We start from the raw sequence: 27,191 nt of genomic DNA, 5'->3' as shown, positions 1-27,191 counted from the left end.
CTTCCCTCCCTTGTCTTATTGCGCCTAGAAACACTTGTGTACATGTGCGCTATAAAGGACTTCTCATATCATTGGTGAAATGTTTAGCTGGCAGGCTGGAGAGGATAGTCTCCAGACATATCAACCAAGACCAAACAGGCTTTTTCCTACACAGACACTCTTCTGACAACCTTAAGTGCTTCTTACATATCCTGAAGGGGGAGGCCCAGCCCGAAGACGTGGTCCTATCACTTGACGCTGAAAAAGCATTCAACAAAGTGCGCTGGGACTACATGTTTGAGGTTTTACGTAAATGTGTTTTTGGGGTACTTTTTGCAAATGGTGCAGCTTTTGTATAGAGCTCCCTGCGCCTCGGTCACAAATGGCTTGACGTATGACCACCTTCCCCCTACATACGGGCACTTGCCAGGTTGCCCACTCTCACACTAGCTGTACACCTTAGCGATCGAGCCACTTGCCGCCACGCTGAAGAGTGATGGAGGATGGTCCGGCATTAAGGGATCGGAGGAGCAGAGAATTTCGTTATATGCTGACAATATACTCTTATGTATCAGCCACCATTCTAGATCCCTCCCTCGCATCTCAGACATTGCGTGAATATGGACAAGTGGCCGGCTACAGAGTTAACTGGGACAAGTCCGAGGCAATGCTGCTACGCTTGGGCATTCCTTGGGACTCGGGGGCAGGGGGAGTAGTCACATTCAAGCTCCCGCTGCAAACCATAAAGTATTTAGGAATAGGGCTTAGCCCGACACTTCAAAAGCTGGCGAATCTTACTGTACACCTGCAATAGACAGAATTGGGCTAGATATGACGGCATAGGACACACTCCGGCTCTCCCTTACCGGGAGAATGAACGCCATTAAAATGAATCTTATTCCCCAGTTGGTCTACCTAGCATTTATGCTACTGATACCAACCTCCAAAGTGCAAAAAAATGAAAAATAAAAACTTGGGCAGGAGGCCTACAAGGGTGTTTGCCAGAGCCAGTCTTGGCCCAGTGACCAGGTTAGGGAGTTGGGAGGGCTCTAGTCTCTGTGTCTGCTTGCAAGTAAAGTGCCATATTTTATCATCCCATACTTGCTGGTCAACATGCTGGCCAGTGTTCTCTCTCTTCTCCTTCAGGACAACCACATCCAGAAAGCATTGCAGCAGTGCACATAACATGCAGTCCAACAGCAACAGATACGATAACTAACATCCGCCACAGAATATGAAACTTCAAATTAGGTAGTAGCTGACAGCATTGCAAAAAATAGATGGCCCACCGCATGAAAGGGGGGCAGGGCTTAAAGGGTGCTTTATGATTTCTCAGCAATATAATCCTTGGGGAGTGCAAGGAAGAAATTGACCCAGGGAACGAGCAGAGTATGAGAGCCAACGGAAGGGAAAGGAGGGGGGCTAAAAGGGTTTGGGAACAATGGGGGATGCGTGGGGTGTTTGGGCCAAGTCATGGGCAGACCAATATACCAGGCGCTTGAAGGAGGGTGGGGTGAAACGTGGAGAAGAGTAGCAGAGAGAGTATAACAAGGGAGGTATTGGTTGTTGAGAGAAAGTGGTACTTACAAGAGCGTGCATGTAAGGTAAGAGAGGGAGAGCAAGTGTAACCAAGTGGGAGTGCAGGGAACTATGTGAGATTGTGTGGGAACGGTGAGTGTGAAAGGAAGGGTGAGTGTGAGATCAGGAGAAGGGTACCGTAGAGAGTAGTGGGGGCAGTGAAAAGCAAAGGGAGTGTAGAGCAGAGAGTGAGATTAAGGATAGACGGGAGACAGCATTAACATTGGCAGGCAGAAGAGAAGGTGAAAGGAGATGAGGAAATGGGCAGTGGGAGAGGGTGGGAGAAAGCAGGGAAAGGACGAAAGCAAAAGGAAGGTAGGAACAGCGCAGGGCATGAGAGGGAGCAGAGTAAGTGATACATGGGTAGGTGCAAGGCACCAATTCTTGTGGGACAGGAGGATAGGGATAAAGGCTGTTGTCTTAAGGCCCTATTCATTATTAGCATGTCAGCTTTTACATATTAGGGGTCACTGATCTCTAGTTACCATCTTGAGGATTAGGGAAGTCCCCTTTAAAATTGGCAATAAAAACCATTGAACTTTCTTTAAGAGTTGGTGTATTTATGTGGCCACCTGTGACACGTGGCGTGAGGGACCCATGTGATCCAACAATCTTTTGAATTGGAGTCCAGAAAGCAGAGTGTAAAATCCGGGATCCTCGCCATAAGAGTGAAGACTTTCTCCAATGTGTAATCCTAGATGAAGACAATGGGCCTCGTTATGAGGTTGGAGGTAGCCATGCCGTTTATACCGGCACGGCTACCCCAAAACTCTGGTCCGGCTCCGGGTCCTACGAAAGGGGAATTACCAAGCCATTCCGGCCTCGGCGGGCCCGATAATTCCCCTTGCGCGGGACCTGGAGCCGGTACGTCCCCATTCCCATTGAGCCCACATTGTCTCAATGGGGAGGATGGTAGAAGTGGTACCATTCATAAGGGTACCATTCATAACGGTACCGTTGCTACCATCCAGTTCTGCTCACGGGTGCCGCTCTGCACACCTGGTCTGACCAGGTCTGACCAGGCATGCAGAGCGGCACCCGCAAGCAGAACTCGTAATGTTGCGGCATGGTAACAACGTTGTTGCCTTACTGCCACAATCGTAATGAGGCCCAATGTATTGGATTCCCTGGGTACCAGAGAAGGTTGATTTTACCTGGTTTACAGTGAGGCGCAGTACAAAAGGCTTTCAGGAGATAGCTGAAGGAACACTTGATGTGGGTGCCGCGCCCTGGGTTAGGCAGCCATCCAAATATGGGTAATTAATTTCTTGGACATGCAAGAGGGACATTACAGAGTCTATTACACCTTGCTAGCCCTCTTGGGGCAACGTCCCAGAGGATAGCTCAGCTGCAAGGTGCGAGCCTTGGAAGCAAGACGACACGAAGCAACACAGGTTCGATCCCCGGGTCCACGCTTAGAAACCTCTGGGTGTTTAAGCACGTTATAAATACGCAACTAAGACAAAAAAAAAAACAATTAAGCAACTAAAAAACAAACCATTTCTAGAACAGCGCCTCGATGCCTGCGGGCTGTGTGAGCGCTTTCAAAATGTAAATAAAATTTTAAAAAATTATAAATTCAGCTCAAACCAGTGCACCGGCTCTCTGTTGAAAGAGAAAACATGTCTTAGCGCTCGGTCTAGAGTAGACAAAAGGCTTTTTGCTTCGAGGGTGTGGGTCTTATATTTGTTCAACTCCTGGTCAGTTAGCCGGTGAAAGCGCAAGACAGTAAAATTGGAGCGATGCCACTTTTTCGTATAACTCGGGAAGAAGCACTGTGCTGTGCTAAAGCCAAGCTACCCTCCTCAAATCGAGCCTTAGGCACATGCCTCTTGCGGCCTTGTCAACATTTCTTAAGGCTGACTCCAGGATGTCATGACACATTGTTTTTGCTTCCCTCAACCCAACTAGAAACTGTTTCTTCCGATCTCTGCTAAGGTCCTAACCAAAATCTTCCTGCTATGGGCCGCAAGAGTGGGGACTGCTCGGCATAGATGCAAGGCACTACGGATCTAAATGTTCCGGCCATCTAAATCCACAGCATTTTCCCCCTCTACTGAAGGGAGGTCAACATGGGAATGCCTGTGGCCAATGTTGAGTCAGAGGGAAGTTTTCCTTGAGCAAACGGAGCAGAGACTACTGCCTATTGGGTCAGACATTTAGAACCTACACACAGCTTCTCACTAGGCACCTGCCGTATCTTGCCTTAAAGCTGCTTATTGACTAGATTGGCATTATGGTATTTCCCCCCGATCTTTCTGGTCTCCCACACTACATCAGCTTGCAGCAGAATAACACTTGTGCATTTTGTGTGATAGAAGGCTTGCCTGGGATTCCGGTCAGTCATGGGTAATTCCAAGAATTCCATCAGACCTGCAATTTACTCATGAAACAGTTTCACAGATTGATGTGTATTTTTTTTATTGAATGGTTTAGTTTAGTATCAAACTTTTTCACTCATTTCCATATAAAATTCTCAACTACAAAATTACAGTATTATCGTTCGTCTTATATCACACATTTTTCTAAACCATATTCATTTCATTAGATTCAAAGCATACTACTGCTCTTCTTCAATGGTGCCGTTCATTAGTGATTCCCAAAATCTAATGATCGTTACAGTTAATTTCGTATTGCTTCCAGATATTATCTTTGACCACCGATGTGCCGGTTCAAGCGGCATACTCTGCTACAGCCGCATCTGTCTGAACAGTTGTCTTTTGTTGTTGAGGACTGGACATTCCAATTTTGTGGTATAATGTCTCTACCTGGTTTTTGTCTTGACAGGCGACAAAAGAAAAGGTCATCAGGCAATCGTTCCACCCTGGTCCTTCGTTTTCTGGTCGGTAGAATATTTAGTCGTAGCCTTAGAAACTGGTTTCTAAGCGAATGATCTGGAAACTGTTGGAGATACTGTGGCAGTTGATGGAGTGCACAAACGTCAATATCATGTGTTAATGTTTAAGCGTTCGTATCCAATCATTTTTTTGTAGGATTAGCTTGGCTTTTTGTGGTCGGTCCAGGAGCATTTCTAGGTGGATTTCTTCCCGTTTCAATAGATTTATGCAAGCCACCTTCCACATATTTAAGCACTGTTGCGTTTGAGATCGGAATTTTTCTGCGCATGTCGTCGATTGCCAGCTGTCTGTCCATGATGCAGGTCTTTCTGAATAGCATGAGGGATTTCCAATTTTTCAGTGTTTCCAAGGACAGTAAGGCTAATTCATGTTCTATTCGTGAAGCTGCAAAGGTCGGGGGTAGAGAACATTTTCCACCATATTGTTCCCTCCAGCATTGTCCACAAGTCATGTGGGGCGTAACATCGTTTCTGCGCCGTATGTTACAATAGCTGTTATTTTCTATGTGTAAAATGCTATTATTGGTTTAAAAGAATAAGATCCATACTTCTGGTGTAGCAACTTTTCTTGGCGTGCAAGGGATAGAGCTTTTTATTTTGTTTTCTCTACCCATTGTTTTTCTGTTTCTGATTGGTTTATCGTCACTCTCTCAGATATTTAATTGTTGTTACTGTTTCGAGTTTGATTCCATTGAGAAATAGGACTGGGGTTTTGAATTTGATTTTAGCATCATTATTTTCGTTTTTTGATGTTTATTCTAAGATCTCCCCCGCCCCCCATGTACTCTACGAGATTGTTGATAGTTCTTTGCAGCCCTATTTTCGTTTTGTCAAAAAACACCAGGTCATCTGCATATAAAATATGCAGTACTTGTATGGTTTAGTTTCTGTGGATTGGATATTATTTTCAAGTGATGTTCTGGTAGATCGGATATGTATACATTAAATAAAGTGGCTGCAAGCAGACACCCCTGTTTCAAGCCATTTGATGTTATTATTGTGGCTGAAAGGTGGCCGATTTGCGAAAGTCTAACGTTGATTGAAGTGTTGGTATAAAGAGCTTTTATCGGCAGAAGAATATCATCTGGACAATTCCATCTTTTGAATTTCCCCCACAAGATGTTCCTATTTATTGCATCGAAAGCTTTTTCCAAGTCAAAGACTATAGCATGGGTCGATGTTTTCTCCTTGTAGGCTTCAAGTTTTAACAAATTGAGCAGTATCAGGTTAATACTTGTCCCAGCATTTTTCACGAATCCTGTTTGTCTAGGATCGAGCCTTCCTGAATCGTTTGTCCATTTTATGAGTTTCTTTAGGAGAAGCGAACCAAAGACCTTGCCCAGCAACGCTATGGGGTGGTAGTTTGCGACTAGCTTTCGGGCACCTTGTTTAAAAATTGGTAGGAGGATGGCGGTTTTCCATGTTGGAGGAATTTTGTTAGTTCTGTTAATAGCTTTGAAGATTTCACTGCAGATGTCCGCCCATATTTCTGGATTTTCTCTGAGGTGGGCATTGCACAGATTGATGTGTTCCATTTCAGTCTTCAAGTTTTTCCACAGCTTTCAATGGGGTAATGATGGGGGCAGCTATAGTGCCAGATGGTGCCCGAGTGCAAGGTTCATAGTCACTGGAGCAGAGGGCTTCTCTGATGAGATGCTGTTACCTTCAATTTCTTTGGGAACATTCAGAGGTTAAGGCAGTACCTGTGGAATGATTCTTAAATTAAAACCTCATGTTTGAAATGTTATAACGGGCCATCAGTGATTCATCGCATTGGCCAGGGAGTATTTTCATGCCCATACATGTGGATGAAATCAGCTCATGTAAAAAGTGCCACAGTAACAAGGTCCCGTATAGGCTGGCTAAAGGTGTGTGTATGAATGGATAATTGGATTTTGCTTAGAGCTCAGTTTTGCTTTGTAGGATGCGCTGTTGAAGGTCCTGTTTTCCAGATGGTTCTGGGGTAAAGGGATAATAAGCCGGTTCAACAGAGTGTGGGACGTGCTCCTCAGCTGCCGAGAAATGCCTGCCATGCTCCTCCCTGGGCCAAATCTTTTGTTCCTCGACCATGTGAGCCACAGATGTGGATACCCAGTGCAACCCTTAAGGCGTCACGTGTCTTAGCATGGGTCTCTCGTTTTGCAATATTTCCCTCAGAGCATCGGGTCTTTTAAGGTGTTGAATGCTCTCAAAAGTCTGATCTGGGGATTTTCCCCCAAGCGGTGAGTCACAAGAAGAATTGCATTAGAATGTTGCATGTGCCGAGCCAAAGGTTGGGCCTCAGTACTAATACTGGGACTGGAGGGACGGACCCACGCCCTCTAAAGGGATTTTGTGACCTCTGCAGTGTCATGTGCACAGGGTAGATTTATAAGTTCATTATATACAGGGCCTTGGGACTTAACCCTTACCAGGCAGGAGGCTCCATGAGGTGGTTTTCACAGTGTAGGATGGTCCCCCTGCCGGGGGTGCCGATTCAATGTGGCACATGAGTGGGGTATCTTGGGAATCCGCAGTGGGACCACTGATCATGGCCTGGGGCTTTCTGCTTGCATCGAAAGACGAGGATAGACTAGATTTCTCTTGGGAGAGGAGGTCCTTCAGGTTATCCTTCATACAAGGTGCCCAAGAGTCAATGGTTTCCTGCGCCAAAGAAGTGAGAGGCCCGAGGAAAGTTACGTGATACACAGATGCCAAGTATGCAAAACTTCCCGGCAAAGCAAGCATTAAGTTGCGTGAGTCTGTGGAGAACAGGGTCGGAGGACAACCCTCACAACCCTTAAACTGATTGGGCATACAGTAGGAGGAAAAAATTCAATTAGCAGCAACATGTGGCTTAAGTACTTGAGCAGGGCTGCTGCATGTGCTCCAATGCAAGGGAAGGTCTAGAATCCACTGCTGCATCACAACAGGCTCTGCTCCCGTCCCCATTCCTCAGGATATCCCATAATTATGTAGGTGAGAGGATGGCATGCAAGACTATCTTGCAATAGCCAAATCAGTAGTGAGTGTGGACAAAGAGAATGTGTGGTCCCTCCCATGTGCATATAGCATTCCCTTTATAATTCACTCCCAATATTTTAACAACTGATGGCTAGTAGGATAAGTCACTCATCTGGATTGAATGAATACGGCTGCAACTGGTGTAATTAGAAGTCTTTATGAAACAAATAAGTAGAGGCTAAACACAAAATGAGATGTACTTGTCTTCAAGTGCTGCATGGACCCCTACCTTTCCAATTAGAAAGAAGATTTAAATAACAGGAGACAAATGGGACAGTACCAGTGACAAATTTGGATCAGGCAAACGTGTACATTCGCCATTAATATTGTATTTGCTCTGAAACTAGAGCGACAAAAGTAGTTCTTTAAGAAAGCTTGAAGTCACGCAGGTAACCACCAGTACATAAATTAAATCGGCTTAGACCTCTGTGCAGAAACAGAAGCTCTTAACTCTGATGCAATAGGCATGTGTACATATTCAGGTAAGTTGCATTACTGCCTATGTTAGACCCTAAATTCAGGCCAATAATGCCAAAGACAAAATCCTAGGCAGGGAAAAAATGTGCCTAACGGATGAATTCTGAGCGACTTGGAGTCTCTGTATTTGTTTTCTTTGGATGCCCATAAACAGGTCATTACAACCATCTAACTTCGAGTTAGTTAGTTTTCCAACTATTGCGCGACAGTGGTCATTCTCTGCAATAAGAGGTAGTAGAGGCTTCAAAAGTTTTAAGCAGGCAGATCTAACAGTTTCATTAACCTGCAGATTGCTGTTCAGGTTTGACTACCAGATGCAGCCTGTGTTCTTTACCTCGAGTGAGAACTCGGTTGGAACTTTGAAAAGTGCTGGTCATGAAACGGATTGTAGGATAAGGATATTAGCTAGTTTCTTCTTTGAACCATGATCTCCAAGAAGCTGATTTGAATGGGATTGCCTCGATTAGACTACATCCAGTGTGTGCCTGAAACAAACATGTGGCAGCCCCTAGCTCGATATGTTAGTACTATATCCCTGTGGGTCTAGGAACTTCTGAATCGGTTTGGGCAGGTGCACCTCCATCGACCATGAATGCAGTGGACTAGACAACAAAGCACAATATCAACAAATATTTGAGTGATGTGTTTTCATGGACGGATTTGTGCTAGTCATTGGCAATGGTGTTATATTTAAAGTTGTTTATGATGCTGCTTTGAACCAAGAGGTGAAATTAACCCCTTCATTGATAAGTGCTCATCTACAGTTTTAAGATGTGGGTGACACGCTCTTCATCACTTGTCCACAACCCTATGCTCTTCCCAGGGACCAGAAGCACAAGCAGGGAATGAAAGAGCCATGAAGAACACAGGCAACCTGGGCCAAAAAAGAAAGGCCTGAGGTCCCGCCACCCTCCGTCCACCTCCCTCTATTGTCCACCTTCTTTACTTTGAAGTTGGAATCAGAGTGGAATATGTATGGTGGAATTACATTCCAGGAAAAGCATTTGAAGGAGCGGGTCTGGAGCAGGAAGGTTGTGCTTGGGGTCGTTACCTGGATGCTTAAGTGAATGAAGGTGTTAAATATTCACACTTACCTGTCCAGGTCCCCTTTACATTAATAGCGACAAGATCACAACACCCAGCAAACCAGTGTATGAGCCAATGAATATATTATGCAATCCAGCATCCATCTGGCCCCGGTTTGCCCGTTGTGGAGCAGGCTACCCGTGAGGTTGAGGCGAGGGAGAAGAGCTGTGGCATTGTGAAGAGGACGGGGGATCCAGTCAGCTCTCCTCAACTGCAAGAAGGAAGGAGTGGAAGCTGTGAGTAGCGGGTGTGCAGGCAAGCGCACACAAAAAAAAAAAAGGGAGAGCGGCTGCACATCAAATAGGTGCCGACCAGGTGGCCTGTGAGCAGTGGACATGCAGGCAAGTGCAACCCACAAAAGGGGAAGCGGCAGCGCATCGAACCGGTGCTGAGGAGGCAGCCTTTGAACACCAAGCCTCTTCGGTGCAGCAGGAAATACCTAGGAACGAGAGTAATGTGCTGCCATCTTGGAAGAGGGGCGAGCAATCTCCACTACCCCTACCCCTCTTCCTAGTCACAATGAGGTCTGTAATAATCATTCCTCCGCTGGTGCGTACTCATCCCAGTATTAAAGGGGATTATTGCAGTTCTTGATTTAGGACTCGTCTGATGCAGCATCATAGAGGATAAATATAAGGAACAAAGAAGAAGTGAAGATGAAGGGAAGTTGTTAGGGGTTTTTCCTAAAGTCCACTTGAGGTAAGACTTTATAAAACTATCCCTTGGTCTACAGGTCCCCAACTACTAGTGCAAGTCTAATACCCAAAGGATCTTGGAAAAATGGCAGAGCAGCCAAGCTTATCGTATGAGTAAAATGTGAGCTGTAGGTAAGTACACTGAACCCAGTAAATACAACAGTCCAAAGAAACTTGTATACACTGAAAGTTATATAATACATAGATGCCTTATATATGTATATATACACACAAGGTAAGCAAGAAAATACTCTTTTAGACTAACCAATACACACAGGAATTATTCACACTACTTTTCAAAGGTGACTGCTTCACTTGTAGTTGCTTGCGGTTACCAATTGTATTTTGTTTATTTTTATAGCGCACCGAGCCCGTGGGCATCTGGGCGCATTTCTTACATAGTTCCAGTTACAATGAGGGAAGGCATGTTACAAATGTTACAGGTAGCGTGCAAAAGCGAGTGATGTAAATGTGCAGCAACTTAAATAATGACAGGGTGCACAGATTACATATTTACAAGGTGAGCGAAATCAGACAGTCAAGCGTAAACATAAATATACAACTCTGAAAACAGATATCGTAGATTCCAAAAATTTACAGATATACAGGTAAACCGATACTAACACTGTTACAGGTCAGAGGCGGAAGGATTTAACTTTCTTGCGCCAGAAGCCACATTTTAGCGTTCTTTCTGAAGGGTTGGAAGGCTGGTTCAGATCTTGGTGGTAAGGAGTTCCATAATTTGGCTGCCAGTACCGGGAAGCTACTCCCTCCTGCCTTTTGAAGCTTGAAGGCAGGGATTTTAAGGCAGTGTGCCTGTGCCGATCTCATAGGGCAGCTGGAAGTATTGCGTACAAAGTATATGGTCAGGTAGCTGGGTGCTTGGTTGGCGAGACATTTGTGGGTCAGAGATAGTGTTTTGTAGGCAATCCTTTGCTTGCTAGAGAGCCAATTCAGGTTGCATCTCGTCTCAGAATTATGGTTGGATCTATGAATGTTTAGAGCAACCCTAATAGTGTTATTTTGAAGTACTTGTATTTTGGCTGAGTTTTGTTGACTGGTTCCAAGATAGAGAGCGTTACAGTAGCCTAACTTGGAAAGTACTAGTGCTCTAGCTGTGGTAATGCAGTTAGGTGTAATAAGGAAGAGTCTGCATGCCGTGATTAACTTACAGGTATAGGCTGTGGAATAGGCTAGTGCGTTGACCTGTCTTGAAAGATTAAGAGATGAGTCGATGTATATGCCAAGAGTTTTTACATTTTTTGATACCTTGATAGAATTGCCATTGATGTTGAAGGCATCGAACTGCTGATCTAGTTTGTTAAGTTTGAGCTCAGAGCCTAGAAGGAGGAGCTCTGTCTTCTCATCGTTAAGACAGAGTCCATGTTTAGCCATCCAGGCTTAAATGATGCTGTAGATGTTGTTCAGTAGCTTATTTTCTATGACATAATCACCAGTGACCGGTATGAGGATCTGGGTGTCATCTGCGTAGTTCGTGTAGGTGACATCCAGATTGTCCAGGTCGTCAAACAGTGGCTTGGTGAATACGTTATAGAGGGTGAGGAACAAGCAGAAGCCTTGTGGGACACCGCATGTGACTGGAGTGGGGTTGGCTGATGCTATTGGAGAGAAGACTCATGGATCTATTGTCTAGGAATAATGGTATCCACGTTGTTGCTTTGTGAGAGAAGAGCTGCTGATGTGAGGTGTGAACAGAGGACTTTATGGTCTACCAAGTCAAATGCTGCTGACAGATCAAGGAGTAGGAGGAGGGCTCATTTACGCTCGTCTTTCAGCTCTTCTAATTGCGACTTTAGGTCTATAAGGACCGTTTCTGTTCCGTGTCTTGGCCTGAAGCCTGATTGCCTGAGATCTAAAAGGTTGATCATTTCCAAATGCTCCTGAATCTGAAGATATGCTGCTCTTAATAATTTTCAGAAGAAATGGGACGCTGGTGATGGGTCTGTAGTTCGTGGGAATGGCAGGGTCTAATTTTGGTTTTTTGAGTAGCGGGAGGACCCAGGCGTCTGAGATTATTGGGTACTATGCCAGTTTCGAATGATGTATTGATAAGGGAAGAGATGAAAGCCGCAAGTTCTTTGGCAGTCTCCTTGATTATAGGTGCCAGACAGATATCACTCTGGCATCTTGAAGGTTTTAAATTGGAGATTATGTCCTCTACCTTTTTTTAATGGTAAGAGGGGAGAAGTTGAAAGGTTTGCAAGATTTAGTGGTAGGTGTCACAGTCAAAGGTTTAGGGGCTGCGTCTAGGATTAGTATTTTTTTTACTCCATTTTATTTTGTAGCATGGTCATTTTGTTTAGTAGCGCTTCCTGAATATTGGAACACCACGAGGCGTCTTTGGTGCAGGTAACTGGGGGGAGGTGCTGATGATTCCAGTTCCCTGAGTACATTGAAGAGTTCCTTCGTATTGGATTTGGCTTGTACGATGCAGGTGTTGCAAGTCTCTTTTTTGGATTGTAGCTAGCTTCCTTGTAGGTTAGGGATGCTGCTAAAAAGTTCTTTGTTTAAGTCTGTGGAATTACTTTTCAAGAGCGCTTCTGCATTTCTTTTTGATTTGCGCAGAGCTCTGCGGTGTGGTGTGAACCACGAGTTTAGGTGGGCTAGTGGTTTGGCTTTGCACAGTCTGTGGGGCGATAATATTTAGGGCGTTGAGTACGGTTTGGTTAAATCGGTCTACTAAGACTGTGGTCTGAATGTTTTTGATTTAGTGGCATTGAGAATGGGTTGGAGTAAAGGGAGCAGTTTTTCCACTGTTATATTACGGGAGTTCCTAGTTTGGGTGGGAGGGGCGATATAAATTGATGGTGTTATTCTGGTTGCCTACATCCTTTAAAAGGAAGGATATCAGGTGATGGTCTGTCCAAGCGCAAGGTGTGTTGGCCAGGATGTCACTGTCGCAATTAAAGTCGGGCAGACAATCTAAGGTCCTGCCTTTGTTGTGGGTCGGTTCTGAGATGCGGTGCGTGAAACCTAGTTCGGAGATGGAGCTGGCGAGAGAGGAGGCTTTGGTGTCTTTGGGATCTTGGAAACCCTGGTTAAGGTCACCGAGTAAGATCATTTGAGAGCTTGGTTTAGTGTCGTTGGATAAGAAAAGAGCGATATCTTCTTCAAAAGTGGATACCGGGCCTGGTGGTCTGTAGACAAGGTGAATGGTGGTAGAGCGGGTAGCTGAGATGGGTAATTTGACGGACATGGAAATGCTTGGTTGGAGATAGGTCTGAGACCTAATGCCGTTTTATAGATGAAGGCTGTTCCTCCGCCTTTAGCATTGTTGGTGTCTCTATCGATTCTAGTGATAGAATAGTTGTCTGGGATGGCAAGAGTGAGGGAGGGCCCTGCAGCAGCATGAAGCCAAGTCTGACTGCTAGGAAGTCAAGGTCCAGTGAGGTTATGATGTCAGAGATGTCAGGGGCGTGGGCTGGCAGGGATCTGGCATTGATCAGTGCGCCATTGATTGAGGTTGTGTGATTAATGGAGATGCGGTGTTGCAAGGTCTGGGTCGGGAGATGTCCTTTTTCAGTGGAACTATTGGAGATGTGAGTCTTGAGCCTAGTCTTTAATTTCTTATTTTAAGTGGGCAAGGATTACTAGTGATACTGGTGAATGTGGGGGTGTGGCAAGGTCTGGACAAGGAATTGTACTTATTCAGAGAGGTTAGAGATGGTGCAAGTCTCGAGTCCAGTCTTTCATGTCTTGTACTGAATGGACAAGGTTGGTTAGGTGTAGGTTTTTTAGTAAATTGTTGAATCCATAGGTCTGGTGCATTGAGATAAGGGTAGTTAAGGCATTCTGGAATATTAAGAAAGGGCTTACATATGGTTAGAGAACGCTGGGGCTGGGGGTAGGACTGGTATGTTAGCTTGCGCAGTTAACCTCGTCTGTAAGTCTATCATCCTGATAGTCGGGTTTGGCAAGAATCTCTTGTAGATCGAAAGCAGCAAGAGTGGGCCCTTAGTATATCTGATAGACCAAATGAGGGAGTAAGGAGAGCTCGATGCAATAAGGAGGAGGGTAGTAATGATCTGGAGAAGGATCATGGTTCCACTCGGAGCAAGAGTGGTGAACAGCACTGATGCAGCGGAGTGCTTAGATACAGAGTGGCAATCCACAGGTGATATTGGCACAGTGTGGTTTGGCTGACGATAAATGTACTAGTGTGCCATTAACCCGCAATAGGGAGAAAGGCACAAAGTAGTTGTACTGTAATGCACTTAAAACATAAGGCATGTTGGCGAGCAACAGGCATCAATTAAGAATGAGGGCATTTAGTAAACAGTAGGCAAAGACTAACAGCAAGAAAGGCCAATGGCAGTTAGCGTGCAGAAGACAGAGTGCAAACAGAATGGCAATCAGCAGGTGCTGTTGGCCCTTAATAGCGTAGTTAGGTGGGCGGTAAATGTACTGAAGTGCTGTAACCCACAGTAGGCAGGGAACAATAGTACTAAGATGCACTTAAATCGTAATAGACATACTGGCGAACAATGATAGTGCAATGGTGCATTAGGGCACAGTGGGCAAGGACTAGCAGCAAAAATATGGCAAGTGGTAGTTAGCATGCAGTAATCAGAGTGGCAATCATTAGACAGATAGGGTTTCTTAACTCACAGTATGGTAGACATAAGGTGCAACAGATAACAATGCCAGGTGGCGGTTAACATGCAAAGAGAAAGTTGCGATCAGAAATCAGGTTATAGGCTTCTTAACATGAAGGAGCCTGAGTGGCGAACAGTAGATGTGTACGGAACGCTTAGCAGGCAGTGGTGCAGAAGGTGCGCCGCTATGGTGCTAGTGGCCCTTAGTGGAGCAGCGCTAGGGAGGGGAGTGGAGCACTCAAGATCAGAGTGGTGCCGGCTGTCGGCGTACGTATGGCGAAGTGAGTAAATCTGAAGAGTAGATGGGTTGGCAATGGTATGGGAGTAAAGCATCGCGCAGAGTGGCATGGAGCTTGTTGACCAGGATTATAGTCTGCCAGTTGCACTGGCTTTGATGTCCACTTGATGCTGGTGCTATAGCGGTGACGGGGGACAGAGCTCTGGTGCTCGTCTAGCTCTGTCAGGTGTCTTATTTGTGTGCCTTGCTTGGGGGCCGGCTTACACCTGCCAGTGCCCCAGGATAGGCTATAAGCAGGAAATAAGCCAATGAGGATCCACCACAATTCTTGGTCGGCTTGAGGTGTAAAAAAAAAAAAAACTGTTCAGGCGGCCATCTTGGAATATGCAAACCTTGTGGTTTGCAGCTCAGCAAAGTTCTACAAAAGCACAATTCGCCATTTGCCGTCCTTCAAAAGGCAGGCAGGCGTTAAATACCTAATTGTGCTACTTGTCTGTAGCGATGCAGTCAGATTCAACAAGGCACGACGGATAGTGTCACGACCCGCGGTAAAGCCCACGGGCTTACCCGATTTCAAATTGGAGGACGGCAAGGGTGTGTGGGCTGCTCCTGCAGCCCACAAAGGTAGGAGGAACTCCTGCTCCTGGAAATCACACCGCAAATATGTTACAAAGAACGACACTAATGACAGTTCTACAATATTATTGATTCTACCTTGCACTTGCATAGATTAGAGATAAACAGTAAAGGCATTCATGTAGTAAAGTCACATCAGACAAAGTCTGTAGGGGGAAAAAAAGAGTGGTTATTCACGCTTGGCCAATATTATACGCTCTAGCAACACTTTTCAAGGCTCCTAATGCTTTGTAAATCCAATCCCTAACTATCCAAAAGTCAGTGTAGGAGTGGTACAAAAAGCCTTATGTAGCAGCTGGAAAGGCAAAGTTCCTCTGGATACTTTAGTCACTAGGATAAACATGACTAGCAAGATAACAAGTTATAGGGACCCTGCGGGGACACAAGCTGTCAATCCTGGGCCTGAGGTATGGGTGGACACCCAAACACCTAGTAATGCACTCCAGTCACTGGAGTGACTCTTCGGCTTAAGGCAAGTTCTACATTTACCCCCACAGTACCTTAGGCTAGAAAACTTATGTTGCTGGATTCTCTCCTGTGCAGCAGCGACTGGCCCAGTCTTCTGATTACTCGGTCTGGTGACGAAAGGAAGGACTCTGAATGGGATTTAACAGCAGCGCTTGCGAGAGAGAAACCTCAGCACTGATTTCTTCGGTCTCCCACGTCAATCTGTGGTTTTGGCACCTTTTTTATCAGCTCCAACAAAGGAAAGTTATAGCGTGGTCAATCTTCCTAGGTTCTTCAGTCCTGCACTCTGGTGAGGGAACTTAGAAGTGTGGGGTAGTGCCTCTGGAGGTCCAACTGGAGCTCACCAAAGTTCTTAGCTGATTCGTCCACGTCAAGACGTTGCACTACAAAGCGGTCAGAGGTCTCCTGGTATTCGCGGTTTGCAGCCGTGGAAGGTCACTGCACCTCAGGAGATGGCTCGATTTGTAGTTTGTCTTGGGCGGAGCTCCCCTGTCGATAAGAAAACTGGGTCAAGACAGCAGTTCCCAGCAACACTACACATAGGGTGCTGTGTGCTGAAAAAGTGTAACACAGATGCCTTTTTAGATATATGGAGGAAAGCAGACTCCAGAGAAAAAGGTAAAACAAACGAATAGAGTTCCCAGAAAGTCAGTGCAAAAAAGAATGAATGGTGGAGGGAAAAAAGGCTCCCCACATCCAGGATAGAAACAAAAAGGTCCACAAGTCCAGTCAAAAGTGCAGAGGGTCTCACTATGAGAGGGGACCAAGCATAAAACTGATAAATCTCCCTAACAGAAGTTGCTGTTGTACTGTGGTCACATACAGGAACAATGGCAATGCCGGACGTGCCTGGGCCTTCCATATTTATGGCATCTCCTGGTCCGGTCCAAGTCAAGTGGAGTCAATGCAGAAGGAACAAGTTACTTACCTGTAACTGTTGTTCTCCAGCATGGGTCTGGCATGGATTCACATGCTCATGAATATTCCCCGTCGTCAGGCTGGGAATCCTCGGTAAAGAAAAAACCAGTATCAGTTTCGTTTCTGATCTGTCTTTCGTAGTAATAACCAATCACTGGTCTCTGCGTCATACTGACCACAGCCAATGACTGCCCTCTACCTAAGCACCTCCTCCGGCAGCCATCTTCAGATTTGGAAGCACGTGAAGTGGCAGTATGACCAAGTGAAGAGCCGCAGAGGGGTAGGCGGGAGGGTTCGCATGTGAATCCATGCCAGACCCATGCTGGAGAACAACAGTTACAGGTAAGTAACTTGTTCCTTCTCCAGCATGGGGTCTGGCATGGATTCACATGCTCATGAATAAAGAATACATAGCAGTACACACATGCACAACCACGGGAGGTGGCAAAGGCTCAACATTAAGCATCACATTACTCAACATTAAGCATCTTACCTCCTCACCAGGCTCACCTCAGGCGAACAGGTTGCGCAGCACTGCTTGGCCGACCCTGGACTCCTCCCTGGAATCCCGGTCGACGCAGTAGAATTTCGTGAAGGTGTGCGTCGACCTCCACGTAGCAGCCCTGCATATGTCCAGCAGGGGCACACCAGATAGGAACGCCGTGGTAGCTGCGATCGCTCTGGTGGAATGGGCTCTCGGACGGCCAGGCAGCGGTCGGTTTGCCAACCGGTGACAGTACATGATACAGCCGGAGAGCCATCTGGAGATGGAAGCCTTCGAGAGAGCCTTCCCCTGATTGACAGGTCCAAAGTTCACAAAGAGTTGTGACGTCTTCCGAAAACCCTTCGTGCGGTCCACGTAGAACTTCAGCGCTCTAGCTACATCCAGCGAGTGCAAAGTCCTCTCAGCCGGCGACGAAGGCGACGGGAAAAACACAGGTAACACCCAGGGTTCGTTGAGATGGAAGTCCGACGGTACCTTGGGCATGAAGGAGGGGTGCGTCCTGAGCACTACCCTCGTGTCGTGGAAAGTCAAGTACGGGGCCTTGCAGGAAAGGGCCTGGATCTCTCCCACTCGTCGTGCGGAGGTGATGGCCACAAGAAAAGCTGTTTTCCACGATAGAAACTTCAACGGGGCCGAGTGCAGAGGCTCGAACGGAGGTACCATGAGCTTGGTCAGCACCACGTTGAGCTCCCACGCCGGGGCCGGAGCCTTCACCGGCGGGAACGATCTGAACAGTCCCTTCATGAACTCTTTCACCAGACGATGAGACCACAAGGACGTCCGCCCCGTGGTTCTGGTGTATCGGGAGATCGCAGCAAGATGAATCTTGATGGACGCGTGTGCCAAACCAGCTTTGGCCAGCGTCAGCAGGTACGGCAGTACTTGGGGAGCCGTAATCCGTAGAGGGTTAATCTTCTGTGCGTGGCACCAGACAGAGAACCTCTTCCATTTGTGTCCGTAGCATTTAAGAGTCGAGGACGCCCTGGCCTTTGCAAGAACCTCTCTGCAATCGGCCGGTATGTCGTATCCTCCAAACTCTAGCGCTGCAGGAGCCAGGCCTGCAAGTTCAGCGACTTCGGGTCGTGGTGGAGGATGGCGCCTCCCTTCCCTGGAGAGTAGATCCGCGTCCGCCGGCAGCTTGATCGGCGGGGACGCTGACAAGTCCAGAAGGTCCGGGAACCATATCTGCCTCGGCCACGCAGGTGCGACGAGGATCATCCTGCACCGTGACCTCTTGAGCTGGTTGACGAGCCGGATTAGCAGAGGCAAGGGAGGGAACGCGTAGAGGAACAGGCCCTCCCAGGGGAACGAGAAAGCATCGCCCATACTCCTCGTCTGGGGAAACCTGCTGGCGAACCTCCGGCACATGGTGTTCGTCGCCGTCGCGAACAGGTCGATCTGGGGTGTGCCCCACCGTCGGAAGAGGCGATCCACCAGATCCTGCCGTAGTTCCCACTCGTGGCACGAGAGCAGCTCCCTGCTGAGTGAGTCGGCGATGGTGTTTTTTATCCCTGCCAGATGAAACGGCACCAGAAAAATCCCTTGGGCGACGGCCCAATGCCACAGATCCTGCGCCTCCTTGGACAGCGCTGGGGACCTGGTTCCGCCCTGTTTCCTGATGTAAAACATGGTGGTGGTGTTGTCGGTGAAGATCCTCACCACCTTGCCCTTGAGGGACGGAAGGAAGGACCTGAGGGCCCAAAACACTGCACGGAGCTCCAGGACGTTGATATGCAGGGACTTCTCCGTCGGGAGCCAGAGTCCCCTCGCGTGCAGATTTTCGGTGTGCGCTCCCCACCCTTCCAGGGAGGCATCCGTGGTCACAGTCTCCTGGTGGGCTGGGGTCTGGAAGTCCATGCCCGCCGTCAGATGCGCGCGGGTGCCCCACCACCGTATCGCTCGTCGGAAACTCTCGTCGAGCATGATCCTTTCCTCGAAGCTGCCCGTCGTCTGGATCCAGCGCGCATCCAGGAATTCTTGCAACGGGCGCATCCGGAGCCTGCACATGGGAATGAGGTAGATGCAGGAAGACATCATCCCGAGGAGGGACTTGATGGATCTCACTTTGGCCGCGTTGGCCACCAACATCCGTTGCACCTTGCCCAAGATGGTCCTGGTCCTCTCCTCCGACGGGGAGGCCAGAAGGGACACTGTGTCGAGCCTCGCTCCCAGAAACAGTGCGACTTGCGCGGGCACCAGGTGGGATTTGGCGTAGTTCACGGAGAATCCCAGGTCCGTGAGGAGTTGGACGGTCCTTGCCGTGTGGACCACGGCGAACTCCTTCGTCTTGGCGCGGATGAGCCAGTCGTCCAGGTAGGGGTAGACGTGAATCCCCTCGCGGCGCAGCTGCGCCGCCACCGGTGCGAGGCACTTGGTGAATACCCTGGGTGCCGACCGTAGTCCGAAGGGAAGGGCTTTGAACTGGTAATGACGCCCTTGGACCACGAACCTGAGGAATTTTCGGTGCCCCTTTAGGATGGGAATGTGGAAGTAGGCATCCTCCAAATCCAACGACGATAGGAAGTCTCCTTCCTCCAGTTGACCCAGGACGTGCTGGAGGGTGACCATCCGAAACTTCTGCGCCTTGATGAACTTGTTCAGCCGTCGCAGGTCTAGGATGGGGCGCCATCCTCCCGTCTTCTTCTTCACGAGGAAGTATCGCGAGTAGACTCCGGAGCCCCGAAGCCTCTTTGGGACGAGTTCGATGGCGCCCTTTCTGAGCATCGCCTTTACCTCCCGGAGAAGTTGAGGGACGTGAAGTTCTTTCCTGGCCACGGGGGGGACGCGCGGGCACCTTCTTTGAAACTCGAGCGCGTGGCCCCGGGCCAGGGCGTCCAGCACCCAACGGTCGGTGGAGATGGACTCCCACACGCTGACGAAGTCCGCCAGCCGGCCTCCCACCGGGGTGCTTCGGTGGGGGCCCGACCCCACGGCCGGTTCAATCCTGCTTGGACGCGGCCTTGCCGCCTTGACCTCCTTGGCGACGACGGCGGGGTCCGCTAGACTTGCCTCGTCCTCTGTAGGCCTCTTGCGACGACGAGCGGGCCGCTTGACGGTAGGAAGCGAAACCGCCGCCGGAACCTTTGGAGGCGCCCTTGCCTCCGCCGCTCCGAAAGGGCGTCCATCGCTGCTGCAGGACTCCAAGGGCCCGGGCCGTCTCAGTATCCGCCTTGATGGCCTGAAGGGAATCGTCCACTGTCTTCCCAAACAGGTTGTTCCCGTCGAAGGGCATGTCCAGGACTCTGGTCTGGACGTCCTGCCGAAAGTCCGTAGCTTTGAGCCATCCACGACGTCGAAGGCAAACGCCGTTGCCCAGCTGGCGGAACCCAGTGTCGGCGATGTCCGTCGCCACGGTGATGGCGTGGTCCGACGCAACTTCACCTTCCTGTAGGATCTCAAGGGCCTCCGCCCTCTTGTCGTCCGGCAGAAAATCCAGCAGGGGAGCTATCTTGTACCAGAGCTCCCTGTCGTAGCGGGCCACGATAGCCAAGGCGTTGGCCGCTTTAATCGTCGTCGCTGCCGACGAGATGACTCTACGTCCCATAGCATCCAATTTCTTTCCCTCGCCGTCCGGCGGGGAAGTCGATGTGGAGGCCGCACCCCCCCCCGCTTTCTTCCTGGCTGCCGCGGAGACGACGGAGTCCGGGGTAGGCTGTGCCCGGAGGCATAGGGGGGCCGTGTCCGGGACCCGGTACTTTTTCTCGTACCGGTCTCTTCTAGCTGGCGTCGTGGAAGGGTTCTTGAGGAGGGACAGGCCCTCATCCCAAATGTCGTCCAACAGAGGCACTGCGAGGACCGTCTTCCTCTTGGCCTCGCGCCGCTGATAAAGGAAGCCTTCCTTTTTCTTCTCCTCAGGGCAGAGTTGGAAAAGCTCGGAAGCCCTGGAGATCATGGAGTGGAAAGATCCGATCTCGTCGGGCGGAGAAGCCCTGGTGGGAGGCGACGACGGAAAATCCTCGTCGTATGCCTCGTCGTCCGTAACCGTCGCTGCCGTGTCAGTCCCCGTATCATCCCCTCGGGTGGACGGGGAGGAGGGCTGGACGGGGCGCGACGGTTGAAAAGGAGGTGGTGGATGGATCCTTCTTTTCTTGGTAGGGGGAACACCAGAAGGTCCCGGTTCTGGATCCCCCGACGGGAGAGGTTCCTCCGTCGGTAACGGTAGCCTCGTCCTTATCTCGGTGCATAAGGACTGTATGGCCAACAAAATGGCCGCCGAGTTGTCTTGCGGCGCTGGCAGAGGGGAATCCGACGGGCGAGCAGGGGCCCCGTCGGTATCCTCGACGATGTCGTCGTCGTCACCTGCGTCGGGGCCCATTCCGACGGGCTGGCCTTGTTCCACGCCTAGGCCGTGGCTTAAGACCTCGATCAGCTCCTCTTCTGAGGTTGAGGCCGAATCTACGACGACGCCCTGCCCCCCCTTCTTCTTCCCCACGGGGGGTTTCACGGGGGTCCTATCGATGGGCACAAAAGAAGACTCCCTCCGAGGAGGCAGGGAGATTCTGGGCCCTGAGGTCGCCACCACTGGTGCAGCCTCCACAGGCTGAGCCAGGGCCGCCGCGACCGTTTCGATAGAGGGCTTGGTCGGATGGATCAAGGCCTTCACCACCTTAGGTGCGCTCACCGCCTTATCCTTGAGGGAGGGGGCACTGCCACGCTCCTCCTCTGCCTTAGAGCTCGACCGGGGCCTTTCCAGGAGCTTCGCCGGGTGCTCGGCCTTCCTCTTACCCGACCCAGAGCGTTGGCTCGTGGTTGATGGTGCCGGGGAGGGTGCGCCCTGCCTGGCGCCCGTAGAGCCCGACCGTTCGGCGCTCCCGGTGCCAGCGGACTCGCGGTGCTTGGCCTTATGTTGGGCCCCCGTCGCCGGGGCGCCCTCAAAGGTCTTAGAAGACCGCTCGGATTTCTTCTTCTTCTCGCCAGACGGGCTCTTACCCTCCAGCCAGTTGGCGAGACGTTGATGACGGTCCTTCATGGTCCGTTCCGACATGTTGCCGCAAAACGCACAGTCCTTCTCCACGTGCGTTTTGTCCTCATGAAGGCAGTAAAGGCAGAAAGAGTGTTCGTCCTCCTTAAAGACGTTCTGCAGCTGGCATCCAGGGCAGACCCTGAACAGCTTTCCGGGCGTCGAGCTTCCCTTCTCCTGGGCCATCTCCGAGACCGGGCCTGAGAAGCTTCTGGAGTCCTCCGAAGTGTAGCTCGACGAAATCTTCACCCTTGAGGGGCACAGACGAATCCGACACGGGTCCCCGTTGATCGGATGTAGGATCGGTGGAGCTTGAGGCTCTTTTGACCGAAGAATCGAAGTTTTTGTGAAAAAAAGCGCGAAAAAATAGCACTAACGCTCGAGAGCAATAGCACGAGGATCCCAACACATGAACGTGCGGTAAAAATCTGAAGATGGCTGCCGGAGGAGGTGCTTAGGTAGAGGGCAGTCATTGGCTGTGGTCAGTATGACGCAGAGACCAGTGATTGGTTATTACTACGAAAGACAGATCAGAAACGAAACTGATACTGGTTTTTTCTTTACCGAGGATTCCCAGCCTGACGACGGGGAATATTCATGAGCATGTGAATCCATGCCAGACCCCATGCTGGAGAAAAGGTTTTCTACAATACATAAGGGAAGCATGTGAAAATTCATCCTCCACCGACAGGAAAGAGTCATTATTGATGCACTTAAGATTTGAAGGGCAAGGTACTTTTGAGACACTACCTGAGCTAGATCGTGTGGGTAGTGGAGATGGGGCTAATCAGTTTGAGGTGGCTCTCCTCAAGTTGGATACTCATTTCAATCCAAAAACAAACACCATCTTAGAATGGAACAAGTTTAGAGTATGTGTGCAAGAAACTGGAGAGTGTTGAGGAATTGCGCCACTTAGCCCTGAATTGGAGATTTGGAAATTCACTGGATTAGCACATTCGCGATCAGTTTATGATCCACTGCAATCATAATAGGATTAGGGGGGGAACTCTTGTTGAAAGACGAACCAGGGCTGGATGAGGTAATGGACAGCGCCAAACAAGTTGAACATTCAATGGCATGTGTGGCCAAACTGGTCACGGCAGAAAGTAAGGATAATAAAACAGAGGTTTGGAAGCTTTTGGATGAAAAGCAGAAGAAACAAACAAAAAGGAAAATGTGTCGTACAAAGGGAGCGGTGAAAACAAAGTGTCACGCATGAAGGCACAAAGAGCCCTGTGTATCCTAGGCGTAAAGTGGTGTGCTCCAAGTGCAAGAAACATTTTGCTAACTTCTGTAAACATTTTCAATTCAACCAGAAGAAAGTGCTTTATGTGAGACGATGGGCAGGGTTCATCTGAGGAAGAAGAGGATTGTCATGTTAAAAGGAGTACTGGAAATGTTGTACATGGAATGGATGAAGGAGTGTGAGAGTCCGTATACATTGATTCATGTGAATGGGAAGGTGGTGTTCATGATGGCGGAGTCGAGCGCGATCATTTCTGTGAAATTATTCATTATGTCAAAGTACGATTATGAACATGGATGATGTGGGAAAGGATTGGAGCCCGATGTAAATCGAGATGGTTATAACATGGATAAAATGGAGTTAATAGGATGCTTTGAGGGAAAATGTGACTTTAAAGGGAAGGTGTACGTGACGGAGAAAGGTGCAATGTTGTTGGGGTGGCGTGACCAGAAAAGGTTGGGGATAAGGCTGGATCACAACACGGTACAGGTTTTGCAGGTGGGAGGAGTGTTGTGTGAGAAATTTGGGAAAGTGTTCCAACAAAGGTGTGGGGAAAGTCAAAGGCATAAAACACCAGATTATTTTAAAGAAAGGGAGTGTGACCGTGGCTGCACAATTACATTCAGTTCCATTCGTGTTGAGAGAGGATGTGAAGAGGGAGCTTGAGAAGTTGCATAACAGGGCAGCAATTGAAAAGGCAGGTTGTGTACAATGGATTTGTCCTTTGGTGGTAGTAAAGAAGCCACCAGGGGAATTGTGCTTGTGTGTTGATCTACATGTGTGTAGTGATAGAAAGTCCACCTCTACCAAACATGAATTAGATGCATTCCATGATTGCTGGTGGAAGGGTGTTCTCAAAATCGGACATGGCCTCAGCATACCATCAAATAGAGCTGGAAGGATAAGTGCATGAAGCTTGTCAGTGGTTATAACTCTCAAAGGGATTTTCCAGTTTTGGAGAATGCCATTTGGTCCGTTATCAGCATCGTCAGTATTCCAGAAAGTTATGAACAGGTTGTTCAAGAAGATGAAGGAAGGATTCTGTTTTCAGGACGATGTGTTGATATGCGGGGAATCAGAAAAGTAGCATATGATATGATCCTGCAGCGGGTTCTAGAAATTCTGGAACAGAGGGGTGTGACAATGAGAGAGGGGAAGTGTGTGTTATGAAAAGAAAATGTGAAATAAGTGACAGGATCTAGGGTGAGGCCAAAAAGTGAGATGGTGGATGTGATAAAAAGGGTAGAAGTGCCAAAGTCCAAGGGAGAGGTATGATCCTTTTTAGGGATGATTTGAGTTTTATCAAAAATATGTTCAGAACTAACTGAGAAGTAACTGAGATGAGAATATTGTGTGAAAAGGAGTTTTGTAAGATTAAGGATGTGATTGACTTCGCTAAAGCTTTAAAATGGTTTGATACACAGAAGAGGAGTGTGATCGTTGTAGATGCAAGTGACAGGTTTTGTCTCAGTTAAACAGGGATGGATGTGAAGAAATGGTAGCACAAGCCTCCATGGTGTTGAGCTGTCCAGAGGAAAAAATATTGTGTTTTGGAAAAAGAGGCCTTAGCATGTCATTGGGCAGTGAAGAAATTCCACAACTTTGTGTGGGGTGTGGAATTCATTATACGAACAGAGCACAAACTCCTTAACAGCATTTTTAAATCAAAAGGGTGGAGCAAGGTATCGAGACATGTCAGTAGCTGGGTTACCAGGATGCAGACACACAAGTTTTGCGTGGAGGTCATTTCTGGCATGAAAATGTGTTAGCTGACCATTTGGCAAGATTAGGGTGGACAAGGAGAGGAGGAAAGTGTTGAAGAAATTTCCGATATGGTTTTTGTTACCCATGATGGTATTCTCAAAAAGCCAGCAACAGCAATACCCACTGACATTGGGTAGCCTCCCAAACACCTATGCCAGAGCGAATAGCAGTCAATAAATGCTTCACTATGGACTAGCTTACTAAAGAATAAAGTGTGTAGTGCAATCAGTGCTTTACAATTAATTCAAAAGTGTCATAATGTTTTAATTTTTAACGTGTCCTTGCAGAATCTGCAAAAGGTTTCATCCTGAGAGATTAATTTACGACGCAAAAGGATTTCCCCAGTTGGAACAAGATTCCATCTGAATCGTGACAATTCCTCCCTATAATATTAATTTGGAAAGATGTTAAAATATGATGCCACAACTTAGGTTTTTTTATGTTGCCAATTAAGATGAGGTAAAGAAGGATGCTCAAGTAACTTGAGTGTAGAACATCAATCCACCTGATATAAGGCAAATGTTACCTGCCCTTGGTACTCCCCAGGAATTACTTTTATTTTTCTCAATAACAATATTTTCACATTGTTCGCTCAGTGTTTTGAATGCACATTCATTATTACAACACATTGTGAATTAATTCTTCATACAGGGTTTTACCAACAGGATAAAGTATGCTCCGATAGAGGGCCAGTAACCTTCATTTGACTCTTGCCTGCAATGACCTCAAAAATAATTCATAACGAATAGCGGCCAAAGGTACTGCGTTCTGAATTCTCAAGACTGTACGTCGAATTAAGGCCTCAACTTTAGAGGGAACTCGGAATGCCAGGAAAAAGTAATTCTACCCCATACATTATTTTAGGAATTACTTGGCCCGCGTCAAAACCCAAAGATGGTTTAATTGAGAAACTTCCATACTTGTGGTTAATTGCCTTTGGATTGCTATTGGATCACATTCAGTACCCTTCTGGTAGTATAGACTTCCATCAAGCCAATTTACCATGAAAGTTGAAGGAGGTATATCCCTTAGCTTTGACAGTTTTACCTGAGTGAGATCACTGTTGGTTTGTCAAAGTGTAGGGGCTGAACAGGCCGTTTAGCCACTACTCACCGCTATACTTCTGCAGCATTTCGTCACACAGAGAAAATGCTGTATTCCCCTGCTGTGAGGATACACCCCCAGCAGGCTTACACAGAATTTTGAAGCATCTTAGAACGCTAGCTGCTTCGATGTAAGCGAAACAATTGATTGTTGTACTTTTATTGTGCTCTAGGCACTTAAAAGAAGCATCAAACTGTCATACAACCAAATAAAAGATAGTGCTGCATGACAAGGGCAGTGAGCCACAATTAAATTGCTAAGGTGTGTTAGAAGAACGTGGTTCGAGGCTTCCAAGAGTAAGACTCGCCTTAATGAGGTAGAGTTCTTCAGCTAGCAGAGTCCACAGTTCGGAGTTGACCAACATAACGCTACCGTGACAAGCGTGAGGTAGAAGGGTCATCTGTGGGAATCCTTCAAAGCTTCTTGATAGGGGATTGGTAGTAAAACAAACAATAAAGGGGCCTTCACAAAAGGCTGAAGAAACCATGTAAAAAAATGAATGAGGACAAGACAGATAAATATTAATAGGCTATTTATGCAGTGTGACTCTAGCTTTGGGAAGCAACAGAGTGCTTTACAAGCATTGGGAGAAGAACACAGTAAAGGAAGCAGAGAAACAAGGAGCAGGGCACCAAAAGGGGAGGGCGTGACATTTAACAGCAGGGCATCTACAAACACCAGGGGAGGTAACAAAGGTGAGAAGATCACCAAATTTTACATAGAATGGAGAGCAAAGGGTGTATGGACATAGGTAGGCAAGAGCCATTCCACTGATTGCAGTTCTCATTTAAAGGCGGTGGATGCCAACACTTTGTAGATCTGATTAAGAATTTAGCAGTGGAGTGCTGGGTGAACTGGAAGGTAATATCACTAGTTCAAAGAGACGGGCAGTGTTGCAAGGTTTTTAAAAGTTCTCATTCGTTACAAGGAACCAGTAGGGAAAGCCATTGCAGAAATCCTTTCAGTTTGGTTCATACCATTTCCCTTGCCATAAAACTACATCTCCGTTCAGGTTAACACCTCATAGCAGACTACCTCTTCTTCATGCCCGCTATACTTCC

General features: G+C 47.9%; 1 protein-coding gene across 2 annotated transcripts in view; it reads right to left on the bottom strand.

The window, feature by feature from the left end:
- Nucleotides 1-27,191, bottom strand: part of TADA1 (transcriptional adaptor 1) — a 310,842-nt gene that overhangs the window by 74,336 nt on the left and 209,315 nt on the right. The window lies entirely within an intron of this gene.

This window comes from Ambystoma mexicanum, chromosome 1q (assembly GCF_040938575.1).
Source record: "Ambystoma mexicanum isolate Mex_15411 chromosome 1q, UKY_AmexF1_1, whole genome shotgun sequence".
Taxonomy (NCBI): domain Eukaryota; kingdom Metazoa; phylum Chordata; class Amphibia; order Caudata; family Ambystomatidae; genus Ambystoma; species Ambystoma mexicanum.
Note: the sequence above shows the minus strand (reverse complement) of the source record. Positions and strands in the feature narration are given on the sequence as shown.